This window comes from Pyrgilauda ruficollis, unplaced genomic scaffold (genome assembly GCF_017590135.1).
Source record: "Pyrgilauda ruficollis isolate IOZ18807 unplaced genomic scaffold, ASM1759013v1 scaffold211, whole genome shotgun sequence".
NCBI lineage: Eukaryota > Metazoa > Chordata > Aves > Passeriformes > Passeridae > Pyrgilauda > Pyrgilauda ruficollis.
This window is the reverse complement of record NW_024520429.1, coordinates 39560-55914: the sequence shown is the minus strand read 5'-3', so window position 1 is coordinate 55914 and position 16355 is coordinate 39560. Positions and strand designations below refer to the sequence as shown.

Genomic DNA, 16355 nt, shown 5'->3' with positions numbered 1-16355 from the left:
GTGGCAGACAGCAGTCTGAGAAGTCATTTTATATGCCTTTCCAGCTTTTATTCTCTATCCTAGATATCCATTCCTAGCCAGCTCAGGTCAGGATACTGGCCTAGATGGACCTGTGGTAGGACTCAGTATGGCCCAAGCTGTGTTTTGGTGAGGACTGTGTTTTCAGCAGAAGTGTATATATATATGTCTTCTTTAGCTCTTCAAGGTGGCCAGAGAACAAAAAATAAAGAATCAATGGGAAAAAGTCTCATATACACAGCCCAACCAGCTTTACAATGTTCTCTTTCATACAAGCAAAAATTTAAACAGCTTTATTGGAATAAAAATATTTCCTAATTTTACAGGATTATAGCATTCTTAAAATTACACTTATAAATACCAAGCACACCCTGTAGGAATTCCTAATGAATATATGAGATCTTTCCTATGTTGGCTTGCTTCAGTCCCAGTGTACCACAGTTGGAGTGCTCAAAATGCAACCCACTCACATCAAACTCAAAACTCACCAGACACGAGGTGGTTATTAAACAGCAGAACAAAGCTAAGGAATTCTGTCTCTCACCACCTTACTAAGGGTCTTAATCTCTCTGTGGAGGAATTGCAATATACCACTTCATTTCAGGACATCCTTAGCTCTGGAAGTCTACAAATTAGAACGATTTAGACTGCTGTAACCATGACCCTCTTTACTTGATCGTATTCCCCACCATGAACTTAGCTCTGGAAGTCTACAAATTAGAACGATTTAGACTGCTGTAACCCATGACCCTCTTTACTTGATCAAATTCCCCATCATGAATCAGCTCAGGAGCATGATCCACCCTAAGAGTGGATCTCAGATGTGTTACGGAACGTTGATGTAAACTACAGCTTTATTGTGTAAGACAAAGTTGGATAACTGCAGAACCAAAAGAAGTAGCCCGATAAACTGCAGTCTGGAAATCAGGTCAATCTCCCTGTCCAATACCTGCATGAGAGGAACAACCAAAAATTAGTTGTAAATAGAATTTAAGCATAATTTAGCTGAACGAAACAGACGGGCTGGGGAATAAGATGAGACCATAACAAGTAGGACTGAGAATGCTTAGACAAAATCCAGTGGAGTTTCCAAGTGCCACTTTTCAGCAGCACTAGGGCTCAGTTAATGGCAGCAGTAGCTGCATGGGCTCGGTGTCCCTCACTGTTTTCCAATATCATCTCCTTCCATCACACAATACCAACCATAAAAATTAAATCACTCACATTGAAACAAAGAAAAAACCCTTACATCTTTGTACCATGCACTAGCATTCTGTTATCAGGGTAGGAATGAGTGTAACAGTACAGGAAAATAAGTTGATTTTTAAAATACAGTGCACTGGACTAACAGCCCCTCAGCCCTGGGATACACCATGCTCCCTGCTGAACTTGAAACAGCAATGAAAAACAAGCCATACACTGTTAGGGTAGGTCTGACAGCAGGAGCTCATAAGGTTCTAAATTATTCCTTGAAGCCATCTCCCTTCACTGCCTGCCCCTGCTGCAGCAAACCCCGCTTAGAGAGCAGGCTCAACTCCTGTCAGCTGCAGCCTAAAGCCTCCTCTGTGACATATTCTTCTCACAAGCAGAGAATGGCACTAGCCTTAGAAATTCTGGACTTGCTGCTCACAGCATTTCACTTCTGTAAAAATCAAAACATCTAAAGGTGAGGTTGCAAGATGCTGGGACTATTTTTCATCTTTGAATGGTTTATGACCATTAAGGAGCAACTGGGAAAAACAAACAAAAAAAGCTGCAATCAAGACAGACTGCAATCAATCAAGGTCCAGATTCTCTGCTAACACAAGGCTGCACTGAGCAGAACATACATATTAAACACAGTAACAGATGCACCTTGACAGCATTATTATGGCTACCCAGTTGCACAGCCAACTGAATTATCACTGCCTGCGCAGTGAAAGTAACAGCATAGGACTAGAGGAAATCAAACAAAACCCCCAAACAAACAACACCACACTGCCAGAGACGGCATTCACACACATTACAGAGCAGTCAGACACACCAGTAATTTCTGTGCCAAACCCACCTATCTGCAGGGAGAATCAGCACAGGTAATTATGACAACAAATCATTAGGAACGCACACCAGATAAGCACGCCTACACTGCCAGGGGTTTATGTGATCCTAATCCTCCCCAAATACATCTCAGCAGTAGAAGCAAAACAATGGGGAGCAGGACAATTTGAAAGGAAAGTCTATTATTATCTTCCACCAATCTCCTTGACAGAATTGCTCCAAATTTGAAACAAGCAGAATATTAAATCCAACTCCAGGAAATCCCTCTGATATCATAACCAGCTCAACCTCCACTAATTTAACAGGCAAGCATTACGCTTTGCTTACAATGAACATTTAACTGCAGCTTAAGTATCTGTACCTGCAAAATCAATATAAATCACTACTGAAAAGCTTGAGTAGTCTGCTGGCAGCCAAAACAAATATATCTGAATAAAAGCAAGAACTAAACATAGATTGTACTTATGATATCAGACTCAACCTACACCTGACACACAAGGGCATGTTGTCATCACCTGATCGTGGACCAGAGCGTGACCAGATCCTCAGGTAATGCAGAATGTCCCATCAGCCACGTCCTCTCCCTTCTCTCTGCTTTTGTGCAGAGCCTGTTATTCATCTTCCATCAAATGTGGCCATTCCAAGTCAGTTTTCAGAGTGGTCAACAGGACCTTCCTTGAGTCCTTTTCTTGAAGAACAGGATTTTATCTTGAAAAAAACACTCAGGCACACAGCAAACTGATAACATCTGTTGCTCAATGGTCTTATTACAACCTATTATGTCAGGTTATTAAAGGGCCCACAGCCTCAGATCAATCATTTTAAACCTACATTCCAGAGAAAGCTGTGTTCATCTTACCCATTCAAATTTTTTTATGATAGATGCAGTCATCATAACCATGAAGTATTAAATAAACTTGTAAAAAAATTCTTTAGAGGTTAGGAACGTAACAGTAAGTTCCTGATGAGAGATGTCATAATTTGATTCAAATTCTGGAGGACAGGGTACTTTGCTAGGAAATTCATGTATTTATAGATTTGCCATGTAGACCTCATATTACCAAGCACTTTCATAATAAAAATTAGCATAAGTGGGGCAACTGCCACTTGCTGCACTGATCTCATATCAGACTAAATGAGACTAAATGGGACAAAATTTTTTTCAGTCTTCAAGCCCAATGCTGATCACAACAGATATTCTATTTGTTACTACACAGAAGAGGTTTCCTGGGACTGACAAAAACATGACAAATCATGCCAACTGTTAGTCACTTAAATCAGGCTTCCACAGCCCATTTTCCCATTTTTGTAAGGAACTCTTCCCCCTAGTTGGAGCACGCTCAGGGAAGCAGGTTCATCCTTCCGCTTCATTTCATTCTAGTTTCATTCTCTGATCTTCTTCTCATCCCTTTTAGTTTGCAGACAGCTGGCTAAGGAAACTTTCCTGTTTGACCATTCAGGAACCACTCAGGGAGTCCCACTGGCACCACTGGACTTTTGTGCCCTTACAGGCTGTGCTCCTCTCGTGCTCTTGGTGCCCCCTGCACGTGCCTCTTGGTAAATGGGGATATTTGGTCTGGGGTCTTCTCCTGTTTTATTTGGGTTCCACAGAGCCTCTGGATGAACCAGCCAGCCAGCCCTACATGTCCTCATGACCTTTGTTTGGCAAAGGGGTGGCACCAGTTCATGGCCCCTTGCCTGGGCCTCCAGACATTTCCTGCCACCCAGGGCACAACCTGCAGCTCCCACTGCAGCTGCACACCCAGCTACCTGCACCAGGTGTGTTCCTCAACAGTTCTTCCTTTATCTCAATTAATCTCACCTGCTAATGTAGTAAAACGAAGAAGAAAACAACTTTGAGGCATTGAACCACTAATTCTACAACATTATTACAAATAACAAACTTACAGAATTTAAACGAACAAGATTACCACAGGGTAGAGTCCAAGGTTATAGATTCCTGTGCACAAATACTTAAGTGATTCCCAATACAAAATCATTAAGGATTCTCAGAAGCCAGTCATTTATCAACTGACTCATCATCACTACTCGTTTGATGTGAGAATGGCATATTCAATTTTCCTTACCTAAATCCTTAACAGCAAACTAGGAACACAATAAAACAGTATATGGACCTTCCTGCACAGGTTCTAATTTGGATTTCCTAAAGAATGCCTTAATTAACACTTCACTTCCAGGCTCTATATAATGTACCTGCATTTCAGGGGAAGTGGATGATTACTACTGAGCACACTTTGCTCTTTGAACTCTGTGCATATAGAAAACATACTGGATCAAGTGTTCACATGCATCCAGTAAGCTGGACACCACTGGGATTTAAGTTCCTCTTAGCTAAACACCTTCCAAAGACAGTTTGTGATTCTCTGGAGCCATCCATACCTTTTGTACTTTGTTAGCTATTGCCTCTGTTCCCCCTGGGGCTTTTTCATGAAACCATTCAGCCAGAGTGATTAAATATTTCTTTGGCAGAATCAGTTTTACCTCAATTGTCCCTACTCCATCACCATTTTGGGTTGCTTCCCACTTTTCCCACTGTCTCTCTTCTTCTGTTGAGCAGTCCTTCTTATACATAGTCCTAGGGCCTACCAAGTTTGGCCTTTGCCTCTGGTCACTGCCACAACAGCACCTTGTCCCAGAGGCTGCTTGGCCACAGCCTTTACAGCTGCACTGGGCTGGGTAACTCCTACAGATTCCTGCAGTGGGGGCTGGGAACGCATCACAGCAATTTCTGCAGGTAACTGTACTGATTCTACCAAACTGCATATTTCCTCTCCACTAGACACTCTTCCCTGCTGATATGAAAAGCCCCCATTCTTTCCATAAGACTCTTGCTGCATGACCCAACCCAAAAGCACACCGAGAGTCCACACAGATGTCATTTTCCTTTGAAAAGAGTTGGTGCAGCAATGGCGTAACAGCTCAAGCTGGTGCCTCTGAGGAAGAGCCTCCAACAAAGGAATCCCTGGGATACTGCACCCTCAGAGTCTGTGCACTGCTTCCAGTGGTGGTATTTAGTCTATGCAAGAACATCTGAGTAAAATACACAAAAATTCTTGTACGTGCAAGCGTGGTCTGTTTCGTTCCTTTCTGCACTGCTGTATGAGTCAGTTTCCAAGGAACAAGGGTGTTACCAAGATTATGGAGAGTTCTACAAGCTGGTCAGGACTGCCTCTATAAAAGCCATTTCCACATGTGCTGAGAATGCCATCCAGTTCACAACTGTCTGTACCTGCCCTCCCAGAACATGCAAACAATTCCTTCCCATCCAGGAGTTTTCCTATCTGTGGAGTTAAGCAGCTCTATGACTGAGCTCTATGCCTTCTCCTTCTGCCAGAATCTACCAGATTTTACACCAGCTTGTTGAGTCAGGGAAAAAACCCTAAAAACCAACAAAACCCTCAGTACAAACAAACAAAAAACACACCAGTAAAATCCCCAACAAAACTTTAAAATTTGTTCTTCTGGACTGATTCATTGACACAAACTTCATTTATACTTTGATCCTTAATTTTCCAGTGCTATGCCAAGTAACTGGATTCTGAGAATTTACAGAACCAATATGGTCAGAACTTGTTTCTGTAAAAGAGCATCATAAACCTTACGCCATCTTTTAATGCAAAAATTATTTTCTATTCATAGCTGTAGTAAAGTACTGGAAAAGTAAATTTTGTACGTGACTTGGTCAATGCTCATAGCAATTCTTCAAACCTATCTCAACCTGAAATGAATAATTGTACATTCTATGCTCAGCTTGCCAGAGTAAGCTGGCTCCTGGTGAATGCTTCTAATAATAAATACTCCACAGACAGAACAATTACTGGTTCAAGTCCAGCCTGGGCTGTTTGGAAGGGGAAAAATGTATATAATCTCATCCCAATCAGAAGCACAGGCAGCAAGGTTAAAGAAAATGTGTTTTGCAAAAGAAGCAACAAGAACGCCAAAAATAACAGCTTCTGAGCTGCCACCAGACTGGAAAAGAGGCTGCAGGACCTGTGCAACCAGATAGCTCTGAGCCCTGGAAACCAAATGGCTCCTGTCATTTCCCCCAGATAACTGTCACAAGAGTGACAAACTACTTGACTACCTGCCCTTTGCATGTCCACCTTTCACATTTTCTTTTTTGTCCTATTGGCTCACTGGACAAAGCCCCATAAGCCTTGTGTCTGCTTGAGAAGCAACCACTCCTTATTTCTTCATAGAAATGGGGAACAGCAGAAAGAAAAAAGTGCATCTTCAACAAAATGCTTCTTAATACAACCAAACTCACATTTAGACATCTATGAATAAGACATAGAGGTCATGCACACAGAGCAGAGCACTGCTATAGAGAGAAACACAAAAAAAAAAAAAAAGGAAGGAAATTCTGTCCTTGCCTACTGGTGAGAGACAGTAGAGACTGGTAGAGTCCAGTAATCCATGCCACATGGCTACAAAAAATCCTGAATCAGAAAAAAAGGCTGGAAGGTGCCTTCCACCTGAAAACAAAACTCTCTAAAACACATGGAAGTCAGCCCAAAGAAACTCCCAAAAGCAAGGGAATGTAGTGGAGAAGTACTTCTCTATTATGAAAATTTAAGAAACTGAAGGGCTCTGACATTCTAGCTCACCTTCTGCTAGAAGCTGAAACTTGACAACTGCAAATTAGTTTTTCATGGGTGTTTTCCTTAAGGACAGGATCTGGAACAAGAAGGAGGGTGGATTCTCTTTTCAGACCAAGGTTGGGCACCTCTAAGAAGGCATGCTTTAGCTACTAAAAGTTTCACTAAAAGCAAAAACACAAAAAAACTCTCAAAACCCAAAAAATGCAACACCCACCCAAAAATCACATTTTGGATGCTTAGATGCTAATGAATGAAAGGTGAGAATTAATGGGAGCACTGTTACACTATATTACCTACACTACCCCATAAATCCTACAGACCCCATGCTGGATCACAGCTTCAGGTTCCTAATTAGCCAATCTAAAAATCTGCCTGAAATAAAGAGAAACAGTTCCCCTCTCTCCTCCCAGCTCTGAACTCATGTATGTAGGATCCCACCGCGGGCCAGTGGGCCACCATGGGTTCAGTGATGTATAATAGCAGAAAAATGATTCCTCTTCCTAATAAATAAGAGCATTTCCTTGGCTTAGAGCTTCCTGAATTGGTTCACTGTAGGGTCAGTCAAAGGCAAGTGGCAGCACAACAGAGGAGCAGACTTCAGATCCATTTCAGCTTCAGTCAAGCTGTGCTCTGTGTTTGTCAACACAGCAGGAAGCTCTTGGCCTTCTGTGAGATGACAAGATTCAGTCCCTTCTGCTTAAAAACAGTAACTCTGGAGTTACTGGAGTAACTCTGCCTGAGGCTAACCTTTTTTTTTTTTTCCCCCAAGGATAACAAAATTTAAAGAAATCAGTTAGTTTCAATAAATGACTTGCACAACTCCTAAGCAAGTAAATTTTAGAAGTCTAATGCAGCTAGATTCTGTTTAAATAATTCAAGACATAACTAGACCACAAAGTCTAAGTTTCCTAATACAATGTCACCGCAAAGGTGACTTCTATTATCTGGCTGATGTGCTACAGGAAGCAAACAAGCAACTTTCATGAAATGAGGGAAACAAGCCAGACAATTTATTAGAGTGTCCAATCAAGAGAAGCACTGTGCTGATGCCCCTATGAAGGTGAAAGTATTGGGCAGCTACACCATACCCTTGTTTCTGTGAGCAGAACAGGTACCAAGAATTTAAGCTGCGTGTCAAGAAGCTATAGATCAGTCTGGGGTAGGAGTGGCACAGCAGGTGCTGGGAGGCAGATTCTCATGAAGAACTACAAGTTCAGGGAAAAAATGGGCTGAATTTTAGAAGAAACATCACACACACACACACACACACATAGAAAGAGTCGTTTCAGGATTATAAGGTATTTAAATGGAACCCAAAAAACCAAAGAGATGCAACAGGTTTCAGAGGTATGGTAGGGAACAAGGATGAATAGATTTGAGGGTGAACATAGGCACATTCTCCAGTGCTCCATGGAAAAGGTACACAGAAAAAGGCCAGGCCATTCCAGGGGAGAAAGAGTACTACATACTACAAAATAAACAGGCAGACTCACAGAAGATAAAGAAATAATTTTGTATCAAGGCTAAATTGAAAACATGTAATAGTAAAGCTACCCCATCAGACCAGAATGAAGCAGCAACAGTGATTTGCCATGTGAGAACAGATGGCCTGTGCCTTTAGGAAACAGGAGGCAATGGGGAACTTCAGTTTCCTCATGCAGATCAGGATATATTACCAAGATGAAATTTTAAATATAACTTACAAATAATTCCACTTTGTTAAACAGCAATGTATCACCTTAAAAAAAAATAAAATCTTTGGCCAGTGCAACTTCTACTTCATTTTAATTCTGACTTACTGGGCCAACAGAAGGTTTTTAGAACAGAAGATGTGTGCAAAAGAAGAAAACAGTACAAATTATTCCAAGTGATGATGTTTTTTCCTGATGATGTAGAAGAGATGAAGTAAATTCTTCTGGATAAAATCTACATATTTTCTACCCATACATGATGACAGGCCACCCAGCCAGTCTGCTAAATGATGGACAGATAAGAAATAGAAAGACTGAAGGAAAGATCAGAAAGAAGATACCTAGAATTTTTGGCTGCCGTTTGAAGAGCTCTGCAGAGGATCTGGAAAATCAGTCTTCCACAACAGACATGTTTAGAAAACTGAAGATTAAGAATTAAACTAAGTGGCAGGCAGAAGGGAGAAGCCCTGATTTATAGATCTATTAGGATAGCTGAGGTGCTTTTAGGAAGACTCAACAAGCACATCTGTGGTATCAGGCCAAAGGCCTTGGAAACTAGGATGTTCCAGGATAAAACTAAAGTTTCTCTAAAACTAGTAACTGGCTAAAAGAGAGGAAAACACATAGGAATGCAGAGCTAGGTTTGACAACAGAGTGCTCTTAGCACACAGGTCACACCTTGTGTACATGGAAAATTACTCAGGCCAACAAATAAAAAGTCTGAAAAGCTGCATCCTGCACCCCCAAGGTGAACAGGGGTGTAACCAGGGCAAGCACAGTGTGCCCATCTTCTTAGCCTTTCCTTGAGCATCATCTCTTGGTCACTGGTAGAGAAAGGACTGGAGCAATCCAGGGGTTTGGGCTGAGCAGCTGAGTATATGATCCTGTAATCAAAACCTTTTCACCAGGCATCAATGCCTCCCTTTGTCTTTTCCTGTCTGGCTGGGAGGCCACCAAAGCTTTGTACCCAGGCAGCTCCTGGGCTGACAATGGGCCTGACAGCATCTCCTGCTGCACAGACAGAGAGGAATCCACTTCCACCTGCCACAGCTGACACCAGATCTCTTTCTGAAGGCTGGGATGCCTCATTTCTTCTAAGAGGAAATCTGTGCCCCAGGCATTCCGTGCTCTCCATTGCACCTGTCTGGCTGGAGCCAGCCCAGGATCCAGTTTGTTCCCTTCATATTGCTCACCAAATTAAAGATGACACAGCTTGACACCAAAAGGAAAGGGTTTCCAAACACATCTTGTTTGATTAGCTCTACAGTCCATCACACTGTCAACATCTTCCTTCTCAACTACAAAAAAAAGATCCTTTTCCATGTGTGCAGCTCTTGAGTAGTGGAGAAGGCCCAACAGAGAACACTGTGGGACTGGGTAAGACCAAAAGGGACCAAGGGAATGTGAATCCCACGAAAAAACCTACTGTGGCAGTTTTATATCTTCCCTGTTGAGTCTTAATATATTGATGTATCCACCAGTCTCCAAAAACTAGAAAAGTTCATGTGAAAAATCACTTGATACATTAATGTCCAAGACATGTTGCCATTGCTAGACTATTTTCCATATTTTCTGGGGATAACTGTTGTGGCTCTCAACAGTGTGATCCACAGGCACTGGGCACTGTTGTGAAGACCATGGATTGGCCTGTCCAACAAGGATTGCCACTGCCCAGTTCATACCTGGGCAAGCTCTCACATGCAAGGGAGTCTCCATTTTCAGATGTACCATGTAAAAGCCACACCATCTCCCTCACCTCTCATTCCTAAAGTTTCAACACATACCCAATAGATTCTCCCACTCTTCCTCTGGACTAGGGAGGGAGGTCTCATAGCTGGCCTTCCTTATTCCTCCCTCTCAAAGCAACCTTAACATTTATTCCAAAGGGACTGCGTCCCAAAATGACATTTAAGGGGATTTCACGATGTTTCAAAGGAATACCCATTTTTTTGTTATCTTTGGTGGAAGAAGGGGAGGGAAGAACTGGTTGTGTCCACTCTGTATCTTGCTCAGTAAACTAGCAGAGATAAAACAGTTTTTTAGCAAATACTTCCACAATAGCTGCAGCAAATATCCAGACTGTGCAATACTCAAAGTGGAAGATACCAACGAGGCCCACACATCCTTAAAAATAAGGGAAGTTTACAAAGCCCTTGAAGACTTTATAAACACCTATTCCTCCATAAGGACCTATCTTCTGTCCTCTGCTCTGTTTTCAAAGTCACTCAATGTTACTAGAAGGTCACTATGGAGCTTTGGCAAACAAATCTAACCTAGGAGCTTCCCAGGATGAGGAACCGCTCCTGAAGTGTTTTCTGTAGACCCAGCACATTGATACACACACAGAGATAAGACTAAGGCAAAAAAACTCATAGGACACAATTGAAGAGATGAGCCCACAGCAAGACCCATGTGAGAGGAGTGTGCTACCTGACAAACCATAAAGTGATGAGTCAATCTTTCCATAAGAGAGAGCAAGAAACAGAATGAAGGGGTTCCCACACTGAAAACAGAGAAGAAAGACGGATTTGGCTCTTCCTGGATCTGTCTGATCATTCCTGCTTTGAAAAGCAAGTGCCAACTGCTTCCACTGGAGGAGAGCTGCAGGCTGCCTGTTGCCTTCACCAACAAACACTGGGGATGGAGAGGGAAGGAAATCCACACACGGGCCATGAGCACCACTTGATTAGCACCAACGCCGGGACCTGAAGGAATAGATTTCCTAGCACTAGAGACACTCCTTTCTGGAGGACCAAGAGCATTGATAGGGATCTCACTTCTCCCTTGAGGACTACACAAAAAAAATTAAAAAAGGTTAGGCAGGTGTCCCCAAGGCGTAATAAAAGTGTCCTACAGGAGATTCCAGTGTTTTATTTCATCAGAAAAGAGGAACGCAGCCTGCTCCTGAAGGAATGAGATTATCACAAAGCAGGAAAAAGCACATAGTACTAACAGCAGTGAATATACCACACACACACACCATTCATGAGCACCACATCTCAAAAGTTTCTGATTCCACCTATACCAGCAGGATGATGCTCCTTATGAGCTGGATGGTCACTGGCACACTTAGGAAGAAAGCCAGAACACATCATTCCTATTCTGCCCCTCTCTACCCTCTCAAAAGAAGGCAGCACACTGAAATGTGGTGACACACTGACACTTGTGAGACAGAACTGACGCTCTTTAGTCAGAGCACCTGTACAGGCACAGCACCTACGAGCTGAGGGAGATCAGCACACCCTGTGGCACAACACACCACCAGGCTAAATTCCACTCGTGGGAAGTCCCCAGGCTGAAAATCTCTGTTGTGACTCACTGAGAAGTCTATTGCTAAAAAGCAACATTTTCAGTGACACTACAAGATGTAGTGTCACACAAATCCACGTGAAACGGTAGAATTGGGAAATTGGGAAACCTTTCCTTCTATCAACCAAACCACCTTGCAAGACTAAGAAAATTGAAACCAGGTTTGGTTTGAAGAGCTCAGAAACATGATACCAACAGGTATTGAAGTCCCCACCCCTCAAAACACACAGTGGTTCTTGAACTTGTCATGAAAGCAGCCATCAGAGTGACAGTGTGACTTCAGTGCTTCATGCAGCGTTCCGGTTCCCTGTTAAATCCTAGATGCACGTCAAGGTCATGGTGTTCATCTCGAGAGTCCTCAGTGGGTCAGACCCAGGTTACCGGATACCCCCTCTCCCGGAATGCAGGGAAAGCACAATGACTACGGGCACGTCCAGCAATGTCAGCTTGGGCGCCACGAGCAACACCGACACCATGGCAAGAGACTGAGCCCCAAAGCTTCAGGAGACACGGCCACGCACACAGGAGCATCGTTTCCACCCCGCCGAAAAGGAGAAACTCTCAGCCTCCTGCCTGAAACCCGAACACCACGGAGTTATCCCAGCGTAACGCGACGGACGCGCTCCCTCCCCAGAGACCTCGGCGGAGCGGGCTGGCTTTTGCCATGCGGCTGGACAGGCACCCGCTGGCCCCGCGCAGGATGCCGTGCCCAGCCCCGGCCGGCACCTGACCTCCTGAGGTGGCCGACACCCTCCGTGGGTTTCCCCAGAGCCCGGCCCGCCACAAGGCCGTGCCTTCGCACCTCGGCCCCCGCCCGACACCGGGACCGGCGGCGGCGACCCCGCTACCACCCGGCGGGGCCGCTCCCTCCGGCGGAGCCTCTCAGGGCTCGGGGCTCCCCCGCCCCTGCCGTGCACAGCGCAGCGAGGCCACTGCCCGCCCCTCCCGCGGCGGCAGCCCCGGGCATCGCCGCGACCCCCGGCCCGGGCAGGTCCCCCCGCCGAGGAGGTGGCCGCGTCCGCCCCTGCACTGCAGCTGCCGGCACGCCGCCCCCCCACTCCCCGCCGCCCCTCTCGGCAGTTGGTTCGCCCCACCCGGCCCACCTTCTCATTGGTGGCACCGGGCCGTCACTCCGCCGCTGGCCCGCCCACCCCCGCGGGCACGCTGGGAACCCGAGTCCCGCGCGCGGGACTCTCTCCCTTCGGCTGGAGGCGCCGGGTGGGGCGGCAAACTACATCTCCCGCAGTGCCCCGCGCGCAGCCTCGGCACGGCCCGGCCCGGTGCGGTCCCCGGTCCCGCATCTCGGAGGCCGCCAGCGGGACGCTCGCTCCGTCCCTCCCTTCCCCCCCCGTGCCCGCCGCGGCGCGGCCCGGCCCGGCCCGCCCAGCTCACCTGGCCCCGCCGCCGCCGGCGCCTCCCGCTGCGGCCGGCGCAGGCAGCGCATGCCCCACGCCCTTCAGTGCGGCTCGTCGGGCGCGGTGCCGCCGGCCCGGCGCGCTGCGGCTGCGGCTGTGGGACGGGCCGGCCCCGAGCGCATCCTCCCCCTCGGAGCCGCGGCGGGCGGCGGGATTCGCCCACAATGCACCGCGCGCCGCACCGACAGCATCAGCCTGACATCACCCGCGGGCCGTCCCCGCCCGGCCGGGCCCGCCCCGGGCCCGCCTCCACCGTCAGCCGGCACCGGGCACCGAGTGGCGGCACATGCGGCTGGGCACCGCAGCGCGCCGCCGCTCCGCGTGCTGGGAAGCGCACTGGCGTGGGACTCGGCCCGGGACTGGGAACAGGAGCTGCAGGGCGCTGCCCCGCCCTAGGACCGGGAACGGGACCGGCATCGGCAGTGCCAGCGCGATCGCCGGCCCTGCCAGGACAGGGACCGGTGCCTGTCTCTGCGCTGGTGGCATCAGAGCTGGCATCGCCCTGGGCACCGCACTGCCCTGGGACCGGGGCCAGCGCTGGCACAGGCTGCACAGGGCCGGGTGACTGCACTGCTGGGACCAAGGCCAGAGCCAGCACATCTGCCTGAGGCTGGACTTTGCACTGCACGGGGACTGGCAGCGTCACCACTGTGGGCCCAGCGCTGCCCTGTGCTGACCTGCAGCTTTTTACTCCAGTCCTCTGGGCAAGGGCCAAGAAGGGACTGGTGCACTACACTGCACTGCGAGTGGCAGCATCACCACAGTCTGGCCAGGACACTACACTGGGACCAGGACCAGCACCACTGGCAGTGGCCTGGACACTGCACCGCTAGGATCAGAATCATTCCCCATCCATATAGAGCCAGATCTTGCCCTGCCAGGGCTGGGAACAAACCCAGCAGCTCACAGCTGGGTGCAGCACCCAAAAAAGGCTCAGACAAGTGAGCCTGTCCCTGCATGCAGCTGAGCAGTGTGCCTGTCCCTGGGCAGTTTGCCTGTTCCCCTACCCTGAGGGGCACAGCTGTGGCCCTGCTCCAGAGAGGCGCCGTTCTCCCTGCTCCAGCTCACTGCAAATCACATTGTACTTGAAGCACAGATAAGCACGTGGCTCCTACAGATGTGCTGTGCAACGCTCATGGCTCTGCCTTCTTTTCGCTGCAAATCATCCATATTCATGCCTCTGTCCCAAACTGAGGATGGGCACTGTTCTGTGCCTTCACAAAACAAGCTGCAAGGGACGCTGCTGCCAGACCCTCCCTGCAACACACTGGTGCCTTCTCCCTGTCCCCATCAGAGTGTCCCCATCAGACCCAGCCTGGTGCTGATCCATAGATGGAGGTTCCCATCTGTCTCGTGTGTGGGATATCACACCAGCTTCCACAGGGCTGCTGTGCTCCCACATCCCTTGTGGGACATACCTCCCAGCCAAGGCTTTTCCCCCACCAGAGCAGTCCCTTGGGGCCAGGAAATAGAGGGGATTTGTTGTGACAAGACAGTCATGCTTGTGCCAAGGCAGACCCAGCACAACCCTGGCCACCCCCAGCCTCTCAGATCTGGGAGAACAGGGCCACCAGGCCCCCACAATGTTCCTCCACTGGCTGGAGCCCCCTGCATTGAGGACTTGCTGCATGGAAGCATTCCACAGAGACTCCAGGGAATCTCTAGCCCTGTAGCAGCTCATCCTGCAGTCCCAGGGGTTACGACACCCGCAGCTGCACCTCATGCCAAGGTTCCTGTCACTCCAAGGATATGACTGAGAGGTGATTGGCAGTTGCCATGTGGGCTCTCTGTGCTGCAGGTCCACTAGTATTCCCAAGCACTGGTTCATGGTGCTGAGTTGGAGAGGCAAAGGAAGTGGGCAAACCAAAATGAGGCGAGGGAGCTGGTTTTCCCCAAGAGGTCGTCTTTACTTGTCAGTATCCTTCAGATCTCTCTTTCACGGTGCTGCTGGAGCACCAAGCACAGACCCAGCAGTAAATTGGGTTGAGCAACAGTACCAAACTGGAGGGCATGGAAGGGTTTGATGCTGGAGCCTTTAGTCCACCCCCAGGCTGGGCAGCCCCAAGTGCTGCCTAAGGGGAGATGTGGAGATTCATCAGCAAGGACTTTCGGGAACAAAGCACATAGAAAACCCAGTGTGGGCTGCTGATGTGGGAGAGGAGCCAAAAGGGGAAGGAAGTTCTGTGTTGATGGGTGTCAGCAGCAGCACTGAATCCCCTTGGTTTGAAATCCAGCCTTGAGCAGAAAACTCTTGAGAATGGGACAGCTGATGGCCTGGCCTGTACAAGAGCAGTCTAGTTATCTGGATATTTGTAAGTATTGTTTTTCTCCCTTATCACTCATTGGGCATTTATTACACATTCACAAATGGAAGTGCAGCAAATCTACATTTTTCACACAGTTTTGACCTTTTTTTCAGGTGTGACCAGATGTGAGCAGATCTGACAAAGATTCACATTCCGGATTAGCTCAGGTACTCAGCTCCTTCAAACCTGCTGCAGTTCCCATTGCTTTGGACACAAAGTCCATGCTCATCTCTTAAAGTGGTACCTGAGCAACTGCATTTTAGCTTTATTTCATCCTTGGTCTAAACCTCTCTCTAAGCCTGCTCTTCTGCAGATGGAGCTGAATGGGCTTAGAAACCTGCTAGAACAGCCACCTGGGAACATGTCCAATTTAATCTGCAGGCAGAAATGTAGCTGAAACTGATCAAAAGATTTTATTAAAATCTGGGTTAATTGTGACTTGGGAGAATTTCTAACACAGACCAGAGTGTACTTTTGCTCTGTGGTGGTTTTTGTCTGGCCCTGACTTTCTTTGTGGAGTCAGATATCAACTGTGTGCACACCATGTGAGAATACCATTGGAAAGGACAGTTAGGAGCAGATCAGTGAAAACCAAGTGACAGTCCTGGATTCCACAACTTTACTATTCTTCTTTTTAGGTCATTAAAAAACAGCAAAAACAGAGGGATGAGCAACTGCAAAACAGAACACCTCATTGAGTAAGTCTTTTATATACTGACAGGAATCAAAGATGAGACCAATAAGTAACTGGTGGTAGAAAATAGGAGTAGAAAGATGTGGAAAGTTGGGGGGTTTTGGATTTTGGTTTTTTAAGTTTTTTTTTTGTTTTGTTTTTTTGCTATAGTTCTGTCAGCACAAATCTCAGCCCCTAGTCAACCCACTACTGGCATTGCTCATCAGTGCCTGCCATGACATCAGCACAGAAGACCTCACAGAAGATCCAGGCTGAGACCTGCA

The 16355-nt window shown here is 47.2% G+C and overlaps 1 protein-coding gene across 2 annotated transcripts in view; it reads right to left on the bottom strand.

The window, feature by feature from the left end:
* TTBK1 (tau tubulin kinase 1) overlaps window positions 1-13293 on the bottom strand; it is a 106924-nt gene extending 93631 nt beyond the window's left edge. Inside the window, exons 1-2 of one of the 2 annotated variants that reach the window (XM_041468129.1) lie at window positions 12670-12731; window positions 12450-12459 (exon numbers count right to left, since the gene is read on the bottom strand). The gene's annotated coding sequence lies outside the window, so the exon portion shown is untranslated. Of the gene's footprint in view, window positions 1-12449; window positions 12460-12669; window positions 12732-13069 lie in introns of those variants that run through there. The other variant, XM_041468128.1, reaches the window with a different exon arrangement.
* Between the last annotated feature and the right edge of the window lie 3062 nt (window positions 13294-16355).